This window comes from Saimiri boliviensis, chromosome 10, assembly GCF_048565385.1.
Source record: "Saimiri boliviensis isolate mSaiBol1 chromosome 10, mSaiBol1.pri, whole genome shotgun sequence".
NCBI classification, from domain to species: Eukaryota; Metazoa; Chordata; class Mammalia; order Primates; family Cebidae; genus Saimiri; species Saimiri boliviensis.
Genome location: NC_133458.1, coordinates 82,022,007 through 82,042,998, shown reverse-complemented (window position 1 = coordinate 82,042,998; position 20,992 = coordinate 82,022,007). Strand labels below are relative to the sequence as shown.

The following is a 20,992-nucleotide window of genomic DNA, read 5'->3' as shown; positions in this document are numbered from 1 at the left end:
AAATGAAAGACAAGATTATATCTTTTCAGTTATCTAAACAATTCATAACTGCTCAGTTTTGTTATTCAGAGTTGGCTTCTTAGCTAAAATAATTTCTGAAGTCTGCTTTCTGAGATTAGCAGTGCCCTGTCCTCTAATTTTAACAAAAAAAAAAAAAATTGGAAAGGCATATGTATCAGCTTCCAGTTTATACAAGTTCATTTATTTGAAATCCCTTGAGCTCCTCCAATTAGAAAACAAGTTTTTGAGTTAATATCCTTCAATTGTTAGAAACTTGCGTCACTGCGAGAGCACAGTGAAACGTAAAGGTCCCAGCACGCTGGCAGTGGATTGTGAGGGGATGTGATTGTTCCACATTTAGACTGGAAAGGGTTAGGAACTCTGCTTCCTAATGTGCTTAATGAATGAAAGGAAAATTGGACCCCTGAGCCAGAGTCAATGACCTAAGAGAGTGAAAAATGTTCACAGGTTAACAAGGGCAACTGTTCCTTGCTGTAATTCCCAGCGGAGGTGAATGACAAAGGGGCCAATGAACCTCTGTCTTGATATTATCTATTAATCCATTTTATTCCAAGGAAAAATAACTTAGCACAGTTCTGGGAGGCACCAGTAATGAACATCTTAAACCCTAGGTTTTCTGACTTTTGTGACTGATTCACTCTTTGACTAATATATTTTGTTTTAGTAATTCATTTTGATATGTTGTATTTAAATGTATTAAGACATTTAGTGTATCATCTAATAAAACATTACATTTTAAGGATATAATACACCTTAATGTAATAGACAAAGTCAGAACTGCTCACTTTATGTTCACATTGTAATAGATTCATTGGAACCTAATTAGTCCAAGTGACTATGGAGATTCTTTTTTTTTTTTCCTTAAAGTGGAGATTATTTCCAACTTTTGTTTAAAAACATTGGTTTATTTTGAATTGAAGGGAATTTTCATAGCCATAGCCAAGCCACCACCCTAGTCATGTTCACAGATAGAAAATCCCTGATTGGCTCTTGATGAGTCATTCCTGGTGAGGAATCTTATCTAACACCTGCTTTATCTTTAATATCCTTTCAAATTCTTGTAGTAAAACAATAACCAAGAGGAAAAAAAAATTGGGATGACTCCAGTTTTGAAACACCTGCCGTAGAGATAAAGATTGTAATTCAGGCGTTTGTAATGCCTTCACTTTTGGACTGGAATTTGTTCTGCATGCTGTGAGCATCTGCCAATTTTTTTGAACATGTACTTGGCCTGGGCCTTATTTCAGTCTAGTAAATTACAAAATGACAAGATCATCTCTGTTACCATGGAAAAATATGTGTATCAAAAAAATCTCTGAATCTCTGGCTTCATAGTAAATGCATTTTATGAGTTGAAGAAACATTACAGCATCAGCCCTAATGAATCAGTATTCAATAATAATCTTTTATGACTTAATTCCAGTCTGATACTGATAATCTGCAATTTAAAGTTAAAGAGGATATCCCAGGCTTATGTGACCACTGTGAACAAAAATAGTCATTTAAAAAAAAATTACAGACAGGAACTACACAGCTGGAAACCAGAAGCACCAGTTTTGCTTGGGTTATTAAGAAAATTCACAGTTAACTGAATAAAAAATATTTATTCTACCTCATTTATTTTTCCATCAGAATTTAGATTTGTCCCACATTTTGGAGAGGTTATTGGAAGGGCATAAATTTGTTTCAAGATCATGACTTAATTTGCTTTGCAAACATAACTAATTATTGAGCATGTATATAATTTATGCTATTAGATTAATTCGTTATATTGATTTTTTAAAAAAAATCAGTTTTCTCTTTATGTGTAAATGTTCTGCCACTAGGAAGTCCTTGTCTGAGACTCACTCCAGCTAAACACCAGCCACCCAGAAACTGTCTGGAAGAAAACTATAGGAAGCGTATCTAAGCAAAATTAACCAGCTTCAGAGAGCTTGCGTTTCAAAACCAAATTGACTAAATGATGGCAAATGTCATAGTACTAAAACAAAAGTATTTTTAAAAAATCCTAAAAAGACTCATGAGGTCCTTTATTATGTTTTGCCTTCTGCCAATGAGTTGGCAGGAGTTTGATAAGATGGAATGACAGAGAAAAGCACAGGAGTCATCACAGGGCAGAAGAATGAAAGAAATTGTGATTAAAACTATGATGAAGGTAAGTGTGCTCTGGAGTTACCTGAAAATGTAAAGCCTCAGAAATACCAAGCACAGTATTGCTGAAGATGTGGAGAAATTGGAACCCTCATTTATTGTTGGGTATATGAAACAGCTCAGACATTTTGGAAAAACAGTGCCAATTCCTCAAAGGACCCAGCAATTCCAATCCTAGGTATGTGCCTGTTATGGAATTAGTTGTAAATAATTCACTGCCACCAGAAGCGCAGAGTGCACAAACCTGAGGAGCAAGGCAATCTCTTCCTTGGTTCCAGAGGACGCAATACCTCTTTGGTTTCTGCAGGCAAGGCTGCCTAGCCCAGGCATTCAGGGGACAATCCACAGGTTATGGAAAGTGAGATTACCACCCAGGGCTGATGATGTGGGACTGTCATCCCTTTGGACCCAGAAGGTGGGGTTGCCACCGTAGTGGGCCTGCAAAGTGGGCCCGGATGGCACAGCATCTAGGCAAAGAGAATTATTCTCCATCCTTAACATTTAATGGGATTTGTTTAGCTAGGTTTCGGATTTGCTTGGGATTCACCACCTCCTTCATCTTTACAATGCCTTCCTTTCGTAATGGAATGTCGATTCTATGCCTGTTTCACCATGCATTTTGGCAGCATATAACTTGTCTGGTTTCACAGATTCAGAATTGGAGATAAATTTTGTCTCAGAAAGAATCTATCTTGAGTCTTATTCTTGCCTGATTTAGACAATGCTTAAATGAGACTTTGGACTTGGAGTTGATGCTGAAATGAGTTAGAACTTTGGGGGTGTTGGGATGGTGTGAATATACTTTGCATGTGAGAAGGACGTTAATTTTGGGGGCAAATGGCAGAATGTTATGGATTGAATTTTATCGCCTCTCAAATCCTTCCCCCAGCGACTACAGATCTAGACTCTGCCTTTATGAATTTGCCTATTCTAGACATTTCATATAAATGATATCATATAATACATGATATTTTGTGATTGATGTCATTTAGAACAATGTATTCAAGATTCATCCATATTTAGCATGTATCTGTCCTTTACTCTTTTTTTGCTGAGATATTCCATTGAGTAAGTGTATCACCTTTGTCCATTTATCAGTTAATGAATAATTGGACTGTTTCTACTTTTTTTGACTATTTTGAATAATGCTGTTATAAACATTAATGCACAAGTTATTATCAAACATATATTTTTATTTTTAGGGGGAATACAATTAGGAATGAAATTTTTGGTCATATAGTAACTCTGGAGTTAGATTTTTGAGATACCACAAAACTATTTTCTAAAGTGCATCTACAGCTTTTCACCATCCTATGAGAAATGCATGAGCCACAATTTGTTATTGTTCATTCTTTTTATTTAGCCATCGCAGTACTGTGAAGTGGTATCTCATTATGCTTTTGATTTGCATTTTCCTAAAAGTAATAATGTTGAGCACATTTTCATGAGTGTATTTGGAATTCATATATATACTCTGTAGAAATGTCTATGTTCAAACATTTCACCCATTTTAATTTGAGATGTTTGTTGAGTTTCTACACTTCTTGATATTCTGTATACCAGTCCTTTGTCATATATACATGTAACTATATCTATCTATCTATCTATCTATCTATCTATCTATCTATCTATCTATAATTTTCACTTTCTTTCCTATTCTATGGGATGTTTTACATTTTTGTTGATGTCTCTGGAAAACAAACATTTTTAATTTAAATTAATTATGATTTGCCTATTTTTTCTTTATTGTTTGTACTTTTACTGTGTTTTGTTTGTTGGTTTGTTTTGAGACAGGGTTTCACTCTGTGGCCCAGGATGGTGTGATCTTGGCTCACAACAACCTCCGCTTCCCAAGCTAAGGTGATCCTCTAGCCTCAGCCTCCTCAGTAGCTGAGACTACAACACAAGCCACTATGCCCAGCTAATTTTTGTATTTTTTGTACAGATAGGGTTTCACCATGTTGCCCAGGCTGGTCTCCAGCTCCTGAGTTCAAAGCCATCTGCGTGCCTTGACTTTCGAAGTGCTCTGGTTATAGGTATGAGCCACTGTGCCCAACCTGTTGTTATATTTAAGAAACTATTGCTTAATTCAAGGTGACAAAGATTTAGTCCTATGTTTTCTTCTGAAAGTTTTGTAGTTTTAGCCTTTACATGTAGGTCTGTTGTCCGTCAGGAAGGAGTCCAAATTTACTCTTTTGTTAAAATCTATGCATTTACAAAAAATGATGGAAAACTTAGGAAGGCTATTTTTCTTCCATATTGGCACCTTTGCCTAAAATAAACTGACAATAAGTATAAGGTTTATTTCTGGACTTTTAATTATATTCCAGTTATCTACATGTCTAGACTTATGTTAGTACATGGTCTTAAATATTGCAGATGTAAGTTTTAAAATTAGGAAGTATGAGTTCTGCAACTTTGTTCTTTTTCAAGATTGTTTTAGTTCACTGGGTCCCATGACTTTTCATAGACATTTTGGGATCACTTTGTCAACTTATTTTTAAAAAGCAACTGGAATTTGTGTGGGGATTATGTTGAATTAATAATTTGAGAAACACTGTAATTTTGGCAATATTAAATTTTTCCAATCCATGAACTTTTATTTCTATTTACTTATGAATTCTTTGGTTTCTTTCAGCAATTCTTTGTAGTATATAGTGTAAAAGAATTGAACTTCTTTTGTTAAATTTTATTACTGGTGTGATTTGAATACCATTTGTCTCAACCAAAACTCATGTTTAACGTGATCTCCAATGTGACAGTGTTTAGAGGTGAAGCCTAGTGGGAGGAGTGTGGGTCACGGGGGCAGATCACTTATAAATAGATTAATGCCCTCCCACAGAATGTGTTCTCACTTTTTCTTTTGGGGATGTGTTAGTTTCTATGAGAGCAGGTTTTTAAAAACAGTCTGGCTTCCTCAGTTTCTTTCTTTTGCTTCCTCTTTCACCATGCATTCTCTTCACAAATGCCTGCTTCCCTTCCACTATCCAGTATGAGTTGAAATGGTCTGAGTCACTCACCAAATAAAGAAGCCCAATTTTGAACCTTCCAGACACTAAGATCATGAGCCAAACAAAACTCTTTTTTAAATGAAGTATGCAGCTTCATTGTTCTGTTATAGTAACACCAAACTGACTCAGACAATTATCAAGTATTATTATTTTGATACTAAATGTAAATGAAATTGTTTTCTTAATTTCATTTTTGGGTGTCCTTTGGTAGTATATAGGAAATCAATTGATTCTTTCTATATTGTTCTTATATCCTGCAAACTTGTTGAACTTATTCATAAGGTCCAAAAGTTTTTTTAGGGAGGACAGAGAACTTCTTATGAGTTTTAACATTCAAGATCATGAGATTTCCAAATAGAGGTAGTTTTATTTCTTCCATTCCAATCAAGATGAATTTTATTTTATTTTATTATTTTATTTTATGTTGGTATGCATTTTCAAGTCTTCTTTTTCTTTTTGGATGCTCTCTCTGCCTATTAATTCTATCCCTTTTTAAAATGGTATTGCTATATTTATTTATTATTGTTGAATTGTTTATCTCTTCCTTTAATATTGTCAGTTTTTGTTTCATATACTTAGGGTCTTTTACTTAAAAGGAAATATGTTTGTAATTATTTTAGCCTGATGAATTGACTTTCATCAGTATACAATACTTTGGTATGTCTGTAGTTACAATTTCTTTTTAAATAATATTTTGTCTGATTTTAAAATAACTCTACAGTTCTTTTGTGTTTACTGTTTATGTGGTATATGTTTTTTCACTTTATTTTCAGTCTATTTTTGATTTTTCAATATACTGTGTGTCTTTTGTAGCCAATACGTATTTTTAAAAAGTCCATTCTACAAATGTTTGTTTTTCTATGGAGAGCTTAGTCTATTTATATTTAATATAATTAGTGATGAATTAAATTTACATCTGTCATTTTGTTATTTCTTTTCTGTATGTCTTATGTGGTGTTATGTTTTTGTTCTTGTTCCTCTGTTTCTCTATAGCTTTCTTTTGTGTTGAGATATTTTCTAATATATAATTTTAAAATTCTTATTTTTTTGTTGTTTTTACTATTTTTGGACTTATTCCCTGAGTGCCTGCCCTAGGGATAAAAATTAGCATCTTAAATTATATAATTCAAATTAATTTAATTTTAATATTATATAATAGCTTTGTTCCAGTATCACTCTACTTTTTCCCATCTTTGTGCTACAATTGTCTTACAAGTTACATCTTTATATATTATAAACTTATCAACATAGTTTTATAATTATTAATTTATGCCCTTATCTTTTATATCAAATAGAAGAAAATATTTACAAAAGAAGCATAGTAAAATTTACTAGTGCTTTAATGTATTCATGTTGAAGCACATTATTGTCTAGTTCCTTTTATTTCAACTTCACAAACTCTCTTTAGTAGTTTTTGTAGGGCAACTCTACTAATGATGCAGTCTCTTCTTTTTGGTATTTGAGAATGTGTTAATTTTTTATCTGTTCTTGAGGGATCCTTTTGGTACATAAATCATTCTTGGTTAACAGTGTTTTTTTCTTTAGCACCTTGAAGAAGTCATTTCACTGCCTTTAGTCTTCATGGTTTCTGATAAAAGGCCAGCCATTAAACTTACTGAAGTTTTCTTATGAGTCACTTTTTTTTCTTTGGTGGCTTTTGAAAGTCTCTCTTTTGACTACCATGTGTCAAATTATACATGTTCCTTCGAGTTTATTAAAATCTTGAATTTCATATTAATGTTTTTCTTTAAACTTGGGAAGCATACAACCACAATTTTTTCAAATTCCCTTTCTGCCCTTTACTCTCTCTGCACTCTTTTAGAAATTCTCATTATATATGAAGTAGACAGAATAATGACTCCTCAAAAAACTATCGGTTCTAATCCCCAAAGTTTGTGTATATGTTAATGAACATGGCACAAGGTACTCTACAAATAAGATTAAGAGTCTTAAAATGTGGTGGTTATTCTGAATTATTTATGTGTGTACCATATAATCACAAGAGTCTTTGAAAGTGTCAAAGGGAAACAGAAGGGTCAGAGTCAGAGATGTTATGACAGAGCAGAGGTCAAGCTTATGTTTACTCACTAGCCAGAGATCTCAGGCAGACTCTAAAATCTGGAAAAGACAAAAAACAGATTCTACCCTAAAGTCTGCACAAGGAATACTATCCAATAGACACCTTGGCTTTAGCCCAGTGAGACTTCTGACCCCTACAACTGTAAGATAATAAATTTGTGTGGTTTTAAGTCACTAACTTTGACATAATTTATCATAGCAGCAACAGAAAATGAATACAATGAGTACATTCCTTTGCTTGATGATGTCCCACAGGATACGGCGGCTCTGTTCATTTTCTTCCCTTTTTTTCTGTATGTTCTTCACACTGCATAATTTCAACTGACATTCTCTAAGCTTTCTGATTCTTCTGTACATTTAAATTTTCTTTTGAGCTCTAGTGAATTTTCCAATGCATTTGTTATACTTTTTAATGGCATAATTTTTCTTAATTTTTTTAAAATAAATTCATCTTTGTTGATATTCTCTTGTTGACAATTTATCATTTTCACATTTTCTTTTAGTTCTTTAAACACAAATTGTTTACTTGTTTAAGCATATTCATAATAGCTTCTTTAAAGTTCTTGCTGAGTAAGTCTCATGTTAATAGTTTCCTCAGGGACACTTTCTATAGGCTGCTTTTATTTCCCCCTATATATAGACCACAATTTCCTGCTTTTTTGCATGTCACATTTTCTTTTTTGTTATTAATTAAATATTGTAGATTGTTTATGTGACAGCTCTTAAAATCAGCCCGTAACCCTGTCCCAGGTTTGTTGTTGTTGCTATTTGTTTATTCATTGTCTTTCCTGAACTAATTCTGTAAAGCCTGTATTCTTTGTCATATGTGGCCACCGAAGTCTCTGCTCAGTTAGTTCAGTTGTCAGCTCATGGTTGGACAGGGATTTCATTAAATTCATCAAACAAATGAATCTCTCAGCCTTTGCCAATGGTGTGTATGTGTGTGTGTGTGTGTGTGTATGTGTGTGTGTGTGTGTGTGAAGACATGCTCCTAATGTCTTGACAGACTTTTTTTTTGAGATGGAGTTTCGCTCTTGTTACCCAGGCTGGAGTGCAATGGCACGATCTTGGCTCACCGCAACCTCCGCCTCCTGGGTTCAGGCAATTCTCCTGCCTCAACCTCCTGAGTAGCTGGGATTACAGGCATGCGCCACCATGCCCAGCTAATTTTTTGTATTTTTAGTAGAGACAGGGTTTCACCATGTTGACCAGGATGGTCTCGATCTCTTGACCTCATGATCCACCTGCCTCGGCCTCCCAAAGTGCTGGGATTACAGGCATGAACCACCACGCCCGGCCCTTAACAGACATTTTATAACTCTGCCCAAATCTTTATTTCCTGATTTGCAAAGCCTCAAAATAAGAAGTGAGAGAATAATACCTCTAAGGTATTTTTTGGGCATGCACATAGCCCTGCACATGGACATGGCCTTCTAGATTCCCAGGAATATGCTGGAGCTTTTCAAAACCCTCATGGACATTTCATTCCAAATTTCTTACAAGTATTTTCATCAGCCTTTGTTAACCCCACTAGTACGACCAGCTCAGACCAGTACAACAGTAAACATTTGTCACTGATTGTTTCCAACAGACAACTTCGTAACAAAACTGTTCACATACAGCAGTCTTTTAGTGATGTCAAGTAAACACAAACCCTGAGATCAAAGCTTTTCTGGGAAGCTGCTAGACTAGTTAAATAGTGGCAATTTTTGGTGGTACAGGTTATTTGGGGTGCTTCAAACCAATTCTGTTATCTACATTGACTGGTAGGTTCCTGGTTTTCACAGCTACCATGGTTACAAGAGTACTGGTTTTTAAGACTACCACAGAGTTGGAGAAAGGGGATGAGAATAGGCTAAATGGTCAGAGTTCTTTATTCGTAATGAGATTCAGCCATTTTTTTAAATAAATTCCCCTCATGGTGGTGGTGTAACCCTTTGGTTAATTTCCAGAATTCTTTAAGTGTTTATTTTGATTATCTTTGTGGTAATTCTTTTTGTAAAAACGAAGAATTTTTAGAGGTACTGTCCTCACCATTTCAGAAGTGCTTCTCTTGCCTTTCTTTTTTCTATTATACATGGTCACCAATCATTGAGAGTTAATTAAAAATTTTAAATTCTATCTTTGCTGAAGATCTGAAACAATAAGATGAATAAACTTTCAGAAATGTAAACTTTACTGAGGTTGCATTCATTATTTTAACCCTCCATAGTTTCAGATTAAATTTTTCTGAATATGAATCAAAGATCTTACGATATTTGTTTGATGACTTAGCACTGCTTGCCAAGCATGACACACTCACTCACACCATCTAGTTTTGCATACTGTGTTCACTTGTTTGGCAACTCCACTGATGAGTTCCTTCTAGTCATTTTTTCAAGTCATAATTCATGCCAAACCTCAAGTCCTCTTTTACTGCAGCCTTTTTATACTCTCAAAGAGATAATGCCTTTTCTTTTCTTCTTTTCTTTTTCTTTTTCTTGAGACAGAGTCTTGCTCTGTCTCCCAGGCTGGAGTGCAGTGGTGTAATCTCGGCTTACTGCAACCTCTGCTTCCTGTTCGAAGTGATTCTCCTGCCTCAGTCTCTGGAGCAGCTGGGATTACAGGCAGGCGCCACCACATCCAGCTAATTTTTATTTTTAGTAGAGACAGGGGTTTCACTATGTTGACCAGCTTGGTCTCAAAACTGCTGACCTCAGGTGATCCACTTGCCTTGGCCTACCAAAGTGCTGGGATTACAGGCGTAAGCCACCAGGCCCGGCTGATAATGCCTTTTCATATGTCCACTGTACCATGTGGATTGTTCCTTAAAATATTTTTTATGTAGTACCTGTTTATTTCTGTCTGCATCAACTGGAGGATTGATATTACAGAATTTTAATTTTGTAAACCCTGCACTTAAAACAATGTACTATATACTATGAACTGTTTGTTCATATACTACACTGCTTATTCATGTACTATGAACTGCTTGTATATTTGCTAAATAATTACATGAGAAGTGATAGTCATTGACAAGGAAGTTTGTAGGGAGGGAAAGGATAATAAGGAGGATCATAGTACTGGCCATTTTTAAGCAGAGAAGAAGTACATAGTTGGGGTAACTTTCCTTTCTCCCCTTTCCAGTAAATGACAATATTTTGTTCCTTTTTCTTCCTTGTTGAGGAAAATCCCTTTTAGCTTAGTAATGCTCTTTGCACTAAGAGTTAATATTTCAGAACTAAAAAGAAAAGACTTGGCATAGGCAGGGATGGGAGGAGAATTATGCAGCCAAAATATTTTTCTTCATTTTTCCCTCCAACTCTGGGAAGGATGAAAACATAAAAATGAATATTATATTCAGCATTAAGCAAGGCAAATATTCTCAGTCTACGATTAAAGAATAATGATGCTATTATGGTGATGTCAGGTATAATAAAAAAAACTAAGTAAATTTTAGGAAGTAATCTTGTTTGGATGATGTTATACTGGTTGACATGTCGTATCTTTTCCATTTGTAGTTTCCCTAACTTTCTGATTTTTTGCCAACAAAAATTGGTGTTGGTTAAGATGAATAAAAACTTAAGCATGGGAAGAAGTTGATGGATAGCTTTATGTGGTGTGCATGGAAAAATCCTCTTCAGGAAAGAATCCAAATTACTAACTGGAAAAGGGTGGGAAGAATAACTCATGTCAGTAAAGAAAAATTTATGAAAAATCAAAAGGTCAGAACTTTCGATATTTGTAAGTTAAGGTGTATTTTGACTCGTCCTGGAAAGATTCAGCAACAACAATTGAACTGTAGTATTTCCAATAAAATTACTTAGTTTAGGTAATATCCCATTTCATTACCTCCCTTGCCATAAGTATAAGTGAAATAGACCAGTGCAACTGGTGGGCCAAATTACACGATATTTTAGGGAGATCTTGAACCATGAAAGTGTAAGTTACATTGCATCCATGTTTCTCTTTATGAACCATTATTCTAATAAAAAACTAGCTCTTCAAAGCAACCAAAATTATTCTCAAAGTTTGTTTGTTATATCTCTCTACTTAGTAAGGTAGTATATTTTCTCTTAACAAAAAAAAAAAATTATGTGTTTCCTTATCAATATTACTGATGAGTTGAAAATCCAGAATTAGAAAATACAGATAGTAAAAACTAACTTTTGTCACACTTCATTTAAAATGCTACTAATTGATTTTAAAATAACACTAAAACAAATATACTATTTTAGGCAAGTTTTTATCTGTCAGTTATTCCTATTCAGGAAAACCAATGTGCTAAAAACATTGATTTGACACATATTAAATTCCCCTTCTCCTTAGGTCTGTTTGTTTTCAATTTGTGAGTATAATACATATTGATAAACAGAAATGTTTGACAAAGAAAATATGATAAACCTATAACACAGAAATAATTATTGGTAGCTGTTTTTGGGAAAACCTACTTTTTTTCACTTATAAATTAACATGTGAAAATGGTGTTATACAAGCTTTTATAACCTTTTATTAGTTTAAAAGTGTTAATAATATATCTTTAAGTGACTAAATTTTCTTTATAATATTATTCCTTTTTTTCCCTCTAACACTTAAACAAAATATTCTACTTTGTCCCTAGAGGCAAATATTGGTAATATTTCCAAACCTACGTAAAAAATACTGGTCCCCTTTTCTAATGAGGAAAATAAATTATCCAGAGCTTAATTTAGTTAGCCATGTTCACACAACTAGCAAGAGCTTAAGCTGAGTTGGAACACAAAAATGTATGACTTCATATTCTTCCTGCTCACCATGCAGCATTTATTATTCTTAGTATCAGAGATCTAAATGTTACTGTTAGTTTCTAAATAAAATTAATAGCACCAAAATATTTAAATCCTAACTATTATTACATTGTCAGTGACCATTGACCTAAATGTCATAACTAACAGATTACGTTGCCTGCCAAAATGTAGTATTTTTTTTAAAAATTCATGAAACATAAAGTCCTCATACAATTCCAGAAACCAGGAATTGTATGAGGACTTTATCTTTCATTACTACTTTTTGATTGATTTCTAGTTTTTAAAGCTCCTGAGTTATTCTTTCTTTCTTCCCTCTTCATTTTCTTCCTTTCTTTATTCAACACATATTTTTTAGAGTCCACTAACTACATGCCAATAATTTGCCAATGTGCTGTACAATAAGAATTTAACAAATGATAAGATAGAAAGAAAGAGAGAGAAGGAAAGAAAGAGAAAAAAAGAAAGAAAAAGGATAGAAGGCAGGAAGGACGAAAGGAAAAAGAAAGAAAAGAAAGAAAGGAAGAGAAAAAATCTTCTTGCCCCTTTGGAACTTAATGTCTGGTTTAACTGAAAATAGATTTGCTAATTCTAATTTTGCTGTCAAGGAACATGAAGGCCATGAGAAAAATAAATAGCTGCCCTACCTTAGAGTAGGGGACATGACAGGATGGTTGGGGAGGGTGGCATCTACCACATTATGGAAGAGAAGAACTCCAATACAACAAGTTTGTGGGGTGTTTGTGTGTGTGTGTGTGTGTGTGTGTGTGTGTGTGTGTGTGTGTTTGTGTTTGTTTGCTTTTGTTTGTTTCTTGTTTTGATAGAGTCTCGCTCTTTCGCCCAGACTGGAGTGCAGTGGCGCGATCTCGCTCACTGCAACCTCCGCCTTCCGAGTTTAAGCGATTTTCCTGCCCCAGCCTCCCAAGTAGCTGGGACTGCAGGCGCATTTCACCATGCCTGGTAATTTTTTTGTAATTTGATAGAGACAGGGTTTCACCGTGTTAGCCAGGTTGGTCTCAGTCTCCTGTGCTCGTGATCCACCCGCCTTGGCCTTTCAAAGTGTTGGGATTACAGGTGTGAGCCACCGCGCCCAGTAGGTTATAGGTTTAAAAAAAAAAATGACAATAGGAAGCAAGTAGTGGTTACAGTAATAGTAAACACCAAGATATTCTGCCAAGAAGGCAAAATGCAAAAAAGTTCTCAAAATGGAGTTTAGAAACACAGTTTCTCTAGGGCTCCTCAATGTTTGGCATAGGCAGGAGTTTAAATTTTTACATTACAAGACTCAAATTCAAAAGGTAGAAGCCTGGTTGGTTTTTGTTTTGGGGCAAGCACGGGAAGACATATGGTTTTCCTAGAAGATGGCTACAGCAGTAGATAAGCTTGTAAAGTCAGACTAAGATTAAAGGGCATCTGGAGTATTGTTGCTATACACCAAAAAGAGAGAAACCCTCCATCACAGCACAACTGAGTTAACTTCTCTGATTTCCAACTCCTTGTATCATTGCTGACCAGGTTCAGAATTGGGTCTAGATACCGAGGGAAATGAAGAACATTCGGGTGTTTCTCAAGTGGTCTCAGCTATGTGGTGAAAGGATGGTGCTATCCAAAAATGCAGACAGGTCATTACAAAAAGCAGGGACAATAGGAAAAAAAGGAGAAAAATAATATTTGGAGAAACACCCATGGGGCTTTTCTTCCATTCTGAAATTCTGAATGACTAATTTGTCCCTGGGTACCACAAACATCAATTACTCATTCCAAAACTGCTTAGAACATTTTTTGTGAGTTTTTACAAAACGTTTTTCAATCATTACTTTCAATTTATATGAATAGAACTTAGATATAGCCCCTTTGAGCATTTTCATTTTATGATATATAAGATGCTGTATTTTTAATGGGGTAAATTTCCATTGACTTTATGTTTAGGTCTCCCAAGATCCTGTCCTGTAATACTGAAGAAAAGAAACGTGATTCCATTGAGGCTACATGTAAGTTATGGCATTCTCATAAATGTTGACTTGGATTACCCTAGAGAAGAAGCAAAAAGAGATACTGCACAGAATTGTCAGCAATAGTGGATAAGAAATCTGTGGTTAGATCCAGGAGGGAGAGTATGCACGTATTCGAGCAAAGTGCTTTCCACGTAGCTGTCACAACAGTATATCACTGTGGTTAAGTGCCCTGACTCTAAAGGTGGGATAAACTAGGCTTCTATCTCAACTCTGCTATGTACTAGTCTGTGATGTAGTGAAGTCACATAACCTCTCTGCACCTCTGCTTGCTCATTAGTAAAATGAGGATATAATCATCGGACCTACCTCAAATGGTATGATTATTACAGTTACAAGGGTTACTACATAAAAAGTGCTTTGACCAGAAAATTATGATGATTATGATGATTTCTGGTTGGTGATACCTTGCACAAGTTTTGAGAGTAAGTAGTTCTAGCATGGCAAACTCAGAAATATGTCCATTTTTCTGCTTATGCCATTAAAATTTGAGAACAACCAAACCGAATCTGGTAAAACTCACTAACCATTCCTTACTAAAGATTTGGATTCAAATGACCATGGCAGAAGTCATATAATGAACATTTTGATTAACTAAAGTAGTATCAGGCTGGTAGCCTTGAATACAAGAGCTTCTACTAGGTCTTCCATAACATAAATGTTCTCCTGACACACCTAACCTTGCCACTATGAGACCAAGTATACAATTCAGACCAAAAGACATGTCATCAAGTTTGATTTGAGTAGGGTTTGAATTAGATTTTTTGCCCTTCATTTTCAGGCATCATATTTAATATTTGTTTTCTAGCAGTTTCATTACTTTAACTCATTGTTTACATTTAGTTTTAACTAACTTTCCATGTTGCCCCAAAATTCTACAAGATTTTGAGTTGATCGGCAAGATGAGCTCTACTTCTTTGCTTCTCTTATTTAGTTGTATTGTTCTCAGTTAAAAAGTGACCTCAGCCTTGCTGACACATGTTCGGTGATTACACAAAAAACGTTGATATTTTGTCTTTTGTACATCCACTCAATCTTCTTTTCTCACTCTCTCCCTAAAGTTCTGCCCTCCAATTTCTTTGAAGCCATTGTCCATTTGACATGAAAAATGTACTTATAGTCTTGTGGCTAATTATTTCAAGGGGAGGTGAAAAACATTCTCGAACATGGCATGATTAAATCCATCTGCTTCAGCTAAAGCAATTGCACACTTCAGAATTTCTTTGTAATGGCAACTTTTCAGCAATTTACTTTTGTTAAACATTGCATTCCATTCCTCCAATGCTGGACTGATTTTTGTATATATCTTCAGAGAATTAACCGTATCTCATAGCATGTTTTAAAGATCATATTTTTTTTTTACTGTGAAATTATATGCAACTGAATTGCTTTGATAGCTTTCATCAACTTAGTATCAACTCTTGTGTTATTGGTCAAGCCTTTAGTTTCCTACCTCTCTAAATTCCCATCACCAAAGTGGATGATCTTATTGTGGATGACTGTCCCATTCAAGATCTGAGGTAAAGAGCTGCAGTTGGGGCTTAAGGCCAGATTGTTGATGATCTGAGGGACATTGACATACGACTGTCATCTCTGCTAATCAGTCTTTATCAGGAGTGTATCTCCTATTGCCATCAGGCAGGATTCTTTGCAATGAAACTCTTAAGAGTTTTACATCTAATTCCATGGCTGAGACTGGATTCTAGATGTGCAATCTAGTAGCTGTGTAAACTGAGACAGGTCATTTAGGTTCCCTTACCCTCAGGTTCCTCATATGTTAATAAGGATAATGAATTCTAGAGTATTTTTGGTAGAGTTGTTATAAGGATTTATTAGAGATAAATTATTTAGTGTTCCACATAATCCCTGACATGTAGAAATTGCTCAATAAATGTGAGCTATTATTATCTCTGAAGATTTACACCCTTGAAAAGTCTTTGTCATAACTAGTGATTTAGCTTAAATTGTCTTGCATTAATTAGAATGTGAATAAATGCTAAATAACTAGACTTTGGCAATGATTTGAAGTAAATAGAACTTTAAAAATATACATAGGACTGCAGTTTTTCACTTGCACCCTGAAGTACTTGAAAGTAAAAAGAGACAGTATACCAATAATATTATCTATATTTTGAGTCCTAAGAATTAGAGACATGGCAAATGCCCGTGTTGCAATCCATCTACATTTTAATGATTTCTTCTACTACTTTCTTGTTGTATTTTTTGGGTTTGTATACTATCTTCTACACCTAATAATTTACCAGTCAGATATTATACTCCTGTTACTCCCTCATCTGGGTTGGCTATCATGGGGTCTAACCACCTATACATGAAGATCAATAAGTACATCACAGATAAATAACTCATTCTGCTCATTTCATTGTTTGAGAATATTGGAGCACATGGTGGACTTGGATTTCTCTTTAATGAAAGACATTGCCTTGTTACTGGGAGTGCTCTTGGTGAGCCCAGCTGCCAACCACTGCAGGGATTGCCTCACCCAAGAGGGTGACCCTTCCCAGAGTGGCCCACCTTCTCTTTGAGATTTCCTTGACCACCTTAGTTAAAATCACAACTTCTTTCCTGTATTCCTGCTCATGCACCTTTCCTATTTAGTTTTTTTTTGTAGCATCTCTATATGATTTAACTTGATATCTATATCTAAATGTATGTACTTGTTACTCTCTGCCTGTGAGGATGCAAGCTCAATGAGGGAGAAATTATGGTCTGTTTTGTTACTGTTATATCCCAAGTGCAAGTACTTGACACATAATACTTGCCTGATAATTATTAATGAGTAGTTGTGAACTGTACAGCGAATATCCTACCCTCTGTTGAAGGAGAAAGATAAAATATGGAGGATTCAATAAAAGAAACAAAACTTTTATAATCCGGTATTTTTTTTTGTCTAGAATAATGAAGCTCTACTTTGTTTTTCACTTAGTTATTGGTCCTTGAACATTTACATTCTTACTTAAGATCTAAGAGGAGAACTATGCGTGGCAGTCAACATCATGCTCTTCAGAAGAGCATGTGGAGCTGTCCAAGGCCGCTCAGCTATCTCTCTGCTATTTTAAGAATTTGTCCCTGTTCCGCCTCCTAAATTTGGCTTTAAATCTTCTTACACATATTTGGCTCTCTCTCATCCAGTAATTTGACTTTACACCCAGAACTCTGTTTTTAAAGAAAGGCCGTTTTAAATGGACTTTTTATTCAAAGACTCCCCCAGACAGTGATTTATAAATTCTTTCCTCTGTCCATGCCAGGCACAGCACATTATTGGCAACTAAATTCCTGTGTCTGCATAACCAGGACTGTAGTCCATTGGTCCCAGAATGCACCCAGCAAAATATCCACTGGTTTATGGCACAGGAAATTAGGTTAAAACATTTTTTTGTTGTTGTTAACTTTATTGAGGTATATTTTACATGTCATCAAATTCACCCTTTCAAAGACACAATTTGATGATCACTGGTAACTTTAATGAGTGGTATAAACATCACATAAATCAGTTTCATAACTGATTTTTAGCTTTCCAATAGAATCACTCCTTATGTACAGTTAATTCCCATTCCCATTCCCAGCTCAGACAATTATTAGTCTGCTTTCACTCTCTAACAATTTGCCTTTTGTGAATATCTCTTATAAATTGGGTCATGCAATATATAGTATCTTTTGTTTGGCTTGATTCATGTGGCATCATGTTTGAAGTTCATCCATGACATAGCATGTTTCAATAGTTTTTATTACTGTATACTATTTTATTGTATGAATATGCCACATTTTGTCTCTCCATCCATTTTTGTCTATCTAGTTGATGAGCAATTTTTTTTTCAGGTTTGGGATATAATGAATAAGGTACTATACACATACATCTTTGTGTGGAAATATGTTCTCTGTTCTCTTTGGTAGGAGCTTAGAAGTGGAATTGCTGAATCAAAAGGTAATTTTTTGTTTAACTTTCTGAGAAATTGTCAAACTATTGTCCAAAGTGGCTGCACTGGTTTATATTCCCACCAGGCCTGTTTCTTCACATCCTCACCAACATTTGTTATTGCCTGTTTTAATTATTATCACAATCATTCTAGTAAGCGTGAATGGTATCTTATTGTGGTTTTAAACTGCATTTCTGTGGACAAGAGGATGGGAGTAAGCCAAGTTAAAACATCACAAAGTTCAGTAGTTTTTCTGGAATATAATTGCTCTTCAGAGTATTGTAAGTCTTTGGTTAATTTCCGGAGTTCCAAAAATGTTGATTTTACTGATATTTTGTTGTGTTTGTTGAAGAGAGGATTTACCAAGTTCCTCACTCCACTATCCTAATAGTCTCACCTTGCCTAAGTATTGTTGTTAGGAGTTATTCCGTTACTTTAACCTTCTGAAATCTGTCCTTATTCAGAAATTTGTTAAGTGTCTCCCTTTATTTTCTTTTTTTATTTGATATCTAAACATTTAATTTTTTTCTTTAGATATTTATTTTAACAGAAGCCAACCAATTGTTTTAACCATCATAGATTAAACAATATTTCTCTTTTCCAGATGTTCATTATTATTCATTGTTAGCTATGATCATTTTTAAGATTATACTTTTATTAACAATATGTTTATACATTTTTTAAAAAATATAACATTTTAAGAGAAAAAAATAGCCCACTGAAACATAATTTAAATACTAGTTAAATATTTTATTATTTATCTCTGTATCTATTTAAGTTTTAAAAGTAAGTTTAACCTGGACCTGTAATCCCAGCACTTTGGGAGGTTGAGATGGGCAGATCACTTGAAGTCAGGAATTCAAGACCAGCCTGGCCAACATAGTGAAAGCCCATCTCTACTAAAAATACAAAATTAGCTGTGTGTGGTGGTACAGGTACTCAGGAAGCCGAGGCAGGAGAATTGCTTGAACCTAGGAGGTGGAGGTTACAGTGAGCCAATATTGAGCCATTGTACTCCAGCCTGGGCAACATAGTGAGACTACATACATTAAAAAAAAGAGTTTAACCTGGGTATAATTTTTACATGATCACATTGAAAAATAAAGACAGAGACATCCATTGATCGCATGAAAAACTCTTCAGCTGAATATGAAAAATGCAATGATAATGATGATGATGATGGTAGTATTGGTAATGATAGCAAACACTTACATAGTGTCTACAATGGGCCAAGCTTTGTTCTGTGTTACTTACATGTATTAATTAATTCATTTAATTTTTGTATCAAATCTATGAAGTAGGAACTATTAGGATCCATACTTTACATAGAAAGAAACTGAGCCACTTAAGAGTTAAATTAAGTTCGCCATGGTTGCTCAGCTAGAAAATAGTAAAGCTGGGCTTTTAAGTTTTTTTGCTGTTAAATCCTATTACTTTCCTTGCTTTACATGATTTATCTAAGGCACAGAGGGGTTAAAAGGGTTGTTCAATCAATAACTTGTAAAGCTGTGACTTGGATTTACTCAGATTCTAGAGGAACCAAAGAGTAACTACTGGGGACAGAATATCCACATGCCCCCGAAGATAGATCATTTGGGAAAGAGAGCTTGAGGATAAAGAGATTCTTATTATCCAGATTACTTGGGGCGTATGCTAATTCCATATATCCATTCCCTGCCTACTAGTCTGGACAAGAGGGTGGCAGACATTTCAGATGTGCCCAGACAGAAGAATATTGCTTAACAGGAGTTTGAATTCTAAGATGAGCTATTAAAATATCTCACCTTAGCAGCTGTCTGCTTTTGGCAGCATTCTGGCTACAAGGGCAGAACCACTCTGAGATAGGAAAGGATGCTGGAATAAAGGCATTGCTGATACACTTACCAAACACCTGTTTGAGCATCTTTCTCCTTCTGGATGAATTAGCAGTCCAGGATGACTGATATGATACTCCACAGTCAAGACACATTAATGGCTCTTATATCATGACATTCTGGGCATGCCAGCATAATGTATTCATGGACTATGTCATAGATATTGGCCAGTTCTGACACACAGATCTCTTAGATTACAGTAGGATGACCACCCCAGGCAGAATACCCATTTTACCCCCTCTCCCTCTTCAGATTCCAGGAAGGCCCTGGTTTTTCACCCAGGCAGCCCACAAAGCAGGAAGGGGGTCAGCTGTGATCTCTCCAAATTTTTAATGGATCATCTTCTTCTTTTTTATCTTCTTTTATCTGCATGAAACTTCATTTTCCCAAACTTTATCTGGGCATGGTTTTCATGTGATCACTCCAGCCAGTGAATACATGTCTGTTAATTTTAAAATGTTTACATTGACAGGTGACAGTTAAGTAGTGACAGTTTATAAGAATTTTATGTGTTTCTAAGCATTTGTTTACTTTAACTATTGAATGTAAACTTGGAATTTCTTCAACATGTAATGTTAAACATATGTCATGGATTTTGAACTCAATATAATGCATAAAAGTATTTATGAAAGTCATATGCAACTCAGAGTGTCAAAGAAATATACTTTGGCAAAAATTTGCTTATGCCTTCTGTAATACGTGTTTAATCAGAGAAAATTCTATATTACTTTTTCAAGAGTTTGATTATTAGGCTAATTTAGTGGTCATTAGAGTACAAATTTGTAAATTATGTCAATCATAATATATAGGACTTACTAAATTATACTTGGTTAATAGTACTGATTTTCTAGAATGATATATGAGCTAATTTTTTTTTTTTTTTTTTTTTTTTTTTTTTTTTTGGAGACGGAGTTTTCGCTCTTGTTACCCAGGCTGTAGTGCAATGGCGCCATCTCGGCTCACCGCAACCTCCGCCTCCTGGGTTCAGGCAATTCTCCTGCCTCAGCCTCCTGAGTAGCTGGGATTACAGGCACGTGCCACCACGCCCAGCTAATTTTTTGTATTTTTAGTAGAGACGGGGTTTCACCATGTTGACCAGGACGGTCTCGATCTCTTGACCTCGTGATCCACCCGCCTCGGCCTCCC

At 35.1% G+C, this 20,992-nt stretch overlaps 1 protein-coding gene across 2 annotated transcripts in view; it reads left to right on the top strand.

Annotated features, from left to right (window-relative positions):
* CRPPA (CDP-L-ribitol pyrophosphorylase A) overlaps nt 1–18,499 on the top strand; it is a 653,179-nt gene extending 634,680 nt beyond the window's left edge. Inside the window, exon 13 of one of the 2 annotated variants that reach the window (XR_012512151.1) lies at nt 13,955–18,499. The gene's annotated coding sequence lies outside the window, so the exon portion shown is untranslated. The remainder of the gene's footprint in view (nt 1–13,954) is intronic. The other variant, XR_012512148.1, reaches the window with a different exon arrangement.
* The last annotated feature ends 2,493 nt before the right edge of the window (nt 18,500–20,992 follow it).